Here is a 4,190-nt window from a genome sequence, read left to right on the forward strand (position 1 = left end):
TCTATGCTAACTGCCCGGAACATGAGAATGGGGTTTTTGCTGTACGCAATACCCGGGTAAATGCGTCCCTCGAGGCCATCCGCCGGGTGTACCGGCTACCAGTATTCACGGGGTACATGGATGCTTACATTGCTTATCATCGCCCAAAAGGTCAATTGGGCACCAATTCTTGATGTCATATGTGTGCCTGATAGGGAATTTATATGGATAAAGCGTCTGATAACATTGAACTCACAGTCTCTCAATTGGGAGGCTAAGTGTTGGCTTACCATTATCAACAGCCGCTTGCTACCCTCTAGCAACACGACTGATGTCAATGGGCCAGGGGCAACGGCTATCTACAGTTTTATGACCCACCAGAACTTTGATGTCGCCCGGCTCCTCCATGATGAGATGTTCATTCGCTCACCTGAGATACTCAAAGGTTTTTTACTTCCCTTCTCTGGTCACCAAGCTGTGCCGTGTTACTCGAGTCCCTGAAAACCTTAGAGCTGATGGGAAATACCATTGAAAGCCCCGTTCCGAGCAAGAAAAATCGGAATTGGAAGAGAGCCGGTGGTGATAGTTAAGGATGATGATGAAGCTGATGAGGAGGCTGAGGTTGTTGCTGTCCCACCACCTCCAAGAATGGATGACGCGGGCCCATCACAGCCCCACCGAAGTACCCGTCTGATAGCCCTGGAGCAGGAAATGGCTGGTCTCCGCACTTCGGTCACTAACCTGGGCACCCGAGTTGACACTCTGGCCACTCAACAGGCCAAGTCGGAGAAAAAGATTACGGGATGGCTTCGAGCGCTAGGACGAGCATGTCTCCTCGATCCTAGCACCGTCTCTGATCAGGATTGAGCTTCAGGGAAGTCCCCTTACCTTACTCTGCCTTCTATTTATTGACATGGGGACATGCCAAATTTTAAGTGTGGGGTGGGGGATGGCTGTTGTTGTTTAAAGATTGTATAACTGTGTATGATGTTGCTTTCTTTCTTTTTGATTTGGTATCGTAGGGTCATGTAGTTAACTTCGACTTGGCCCAAAGACGGACACCTTTCGACAGGTCTCTTGAGGGACATTAGTCGAACAACAAAAAAAAGAGAATATAAGGACTCTTCTTGATGACGGATATTTGAGGCAGTTTCTTGAGGGAAGTAAGTCTAGAGAAAAGACCAAAAAGATTTTTTTATTTTAGGTAGTGTAGTAACTCTCCCTTGGTTTTTCTTTGGGCCACGGTTCTTTTCCAAGGGTTTATCTTGAATCGGGTGTAGGTACTTTATTTTGTTTTTAGTTTTTAGTTAGTATTAATGGGCTACGAGCTGAAATAGAAAGAGAAACCCTTGGCGTTGATTCACCTGAACACAGTAGACACTAGAGTGTAACGCTTAGTCTCAGGGGTTGACTCTTGCTAAAGTGCCTTAAAGTTGTATGTTTGTAACTGACTTGAACACTCAAAAGAGAGTGTCTTGATAAACCAATCTGGAGTGAGTCATGTGCCATGTGTGTGTGAGTTGTACTGTATTCTATGCTTTACATTTGATACCTAGAACTTGCGCTGTGTGTCTGCAAAGCGAAATAGTAGCTTCATTCAGTCTTAGAAGTGATATAGGCAAATCTTTGTTAAGCCAGATATATAAAGTAAATCCACCTAAATGTAATACATCGTAGTTAACCCCGTTGAGCCTAGTAGAGTAGTAGAGTAGTACACTATGGTGCATCTCTGTGGCATATGAATGTTCTTTTTGAGAGTGAGCGAATTTTGTCTATCTGAGTTCCTAATTATTCTTAATAGTATTATTTGTGGAACTACTCTCTTGTGTGATATTAGGGCATGTGATTCACGAAAGAAAGGTAAATCTTGACTTCTGTATAGAGTGGTTTGAGTAAGTACGAATATTGCACGGCACGTGAAAGTCGACTTTTGAGGTAAAGGTTGTTCACTACTAGGTGCAACGTTAGTGATTTGTTCTTGGTGTGATTCGTTAAGGGAAAAGCTTAGGGAAGGAACTTTGATAGAGTGTGGTGGATTGCTCGAGGGCTAGCAATGATTTAAGTGTGGGGTGTTGATATTAGGCTATATAGACGATATTTACACCTTAAGTATACCATGCTTCATAATGTTTTTATAAGCGAAATGATAACAAAATGCTCTAATTGCTGTTCTTTTGCTTCGGAGGGACTAATCCAAGTTAGGAGGAACTATGGAGTATTTTGGAGTCAATAACGTGAAGAAAATATCAAATTAAGAAGCACCCGAGCAGAACGAAGCAAGAAGTGGACTGGGTTGGAATCCACCGCGACCGCGGTGGACCGCGGTTGGACGGCAGCAAGAAAAAATGCGAGGCAGAATGTTTTCCTCTCACCGATCGCGCCGCGGTCGCGGTGAACTTTGCTGTTGCCCAGAACTTTTAGTACCAAAGTGTAAATCGGGAAAAACATATTCCAAACCCTTAATAGCTAAAGAAGCTCGCCCAAGAAAGCATCAAGCTTGTTTTTAGACTACTTTGGAGGCAAGAACAAGTGTGAGAAGAGCAACCAAACATTAGAGTTTTTCTATCTTCTCTTTATTATTGCAATTACACATTATGAATAATTTAGTTGTTTTATCTTGTTTTGTTATGAGTAGCTAATTCCTTAGTCTAGGGTTTTGATGGAACCTATTGAAGGATGAACTTCTTGTTATGTTAATATAGTTTGCCTAGTTTAATCTATATTTGTTCACTACGTTCTTATTGTAGTTAATTGATAGGATCCTCAATTAGCTGTGCCTATTTAGTGTGCATAACTCGGGAGAGAGTGCATATTTAGGTATTTGTTGAACAACACCGCTCCCAAAGTATATGAGGGATCAATAACCGAGGGTTTAAAGGCAGGATTAAGGATAACGAAGCCTTGGGTGCAATTTAAAGTGAGTTGTAATAAACAAAGCCAGCTAGCGTAACTCGGGAGAGTGCGTCTAGTAAATTGTCGTGATTACTCGGGAGAGATTTACGGTAATAAGAGTGCTCATGATTGATAGAGACAATTAGGCAATTCTATGTGAAACATAACTGGAAGGGATTCCATCAATAGGGAAAATCATAACCTTAGATCCTTCTCTTAACTGTTTACACCTTAACCATAGTTAGTCTTTATTTGCTTAATTACCTTCATTCTTAGTTAGTAGAAACATCCTCACTTGTTATTCAGAATGTTTGGGAAGTTGATTACGTAGAATTTTGTAAGTCTAACGAGATTAATTGATAGGTTAATTCCTTGTGGGTTCGACTCTGGGCTAAATACTCAGATTATATTTGCAACGTCCGCTTAGTTCTTTTTATAAGGCATAGTTGGGCGAGATCAAATTTTGGCGTTGTTGCCGAGGAATTAACGGTGTAATCAATTACAATTGAAAGAAATACAAAAATTTGTAGTGTAGTCAATTTTCTCTATACCCAATCTATACATTGAAATTTTAACGTTTGTTGACTTGGTTGTACAGGTGCATGCCTAGAAACTCATCGAGAACTGGTGAAGTATTTGAAGCATTATCAGATCCCGAGAAAGTTTTCAAGGCCTTGAATCGAGCCAATCGGAAAAACAAACAGCAACACACAACTGAACAATTCGAACCAGACAAGGGTGATCACATAGTAGACCCAGCTGCGCCGGTAGAGCCAGTAGTACCAGTTGCGCTATATGACTAGGCACAACCCACTGCAGAGAACTTGGCCACAGCGATTTTAGTCCCGCAGATATAGGCTGAATCGTTTCAAATCATGAACAACATGCTACACTTGCTGCAAAACAAGGGACTATTTTCGGGGTCACAAGTCGATGATCCTCAATAGCACTTGAAGAATTTCCTGTCAATCTAAACTCAAAGGCAGCCCAACGTAACTCAGGAAGCAATCAAGTTGTTGTTGTTTCCATTCTTAGTGACAGGAGCTGCTCAGACTTGGCTAAACTCACTCCCCATAAACTCCATCAGAACTTGGGAGTAGTTAGTCAAGCAATTTGTGAACAAGTTTCATCCACCCAACAAGATTGCTCAACAAATTGATGAAATTTTTAGTTTCAAACAGAGACCAATGGAGACACTGCATGAAACATGGGAATGATTCAAAGGGATGTTGGTCATATGTCCTCGACATGGTATTGCAGACCTGATATTGGGGCAGCAGTTTTACATGGGTTTGTCAGATGGCGTGAAGGGTAATGTT

The sequence above is a fragment of the Nicotiana attenuata genome, unplaced genomic scaffold (assembly GCF_001879085.1).
Source record: "Nicotiana attenuata strain UT unplaced genomic scaffold, NIATTr2, whole genome shotgun sequence".
NCBI lineage: Eukaryota > Viridiplantae > Streptophyta > Magnoliopsida > Solanales > Solanaceae > Nicotiana > Nicotiana attenuata.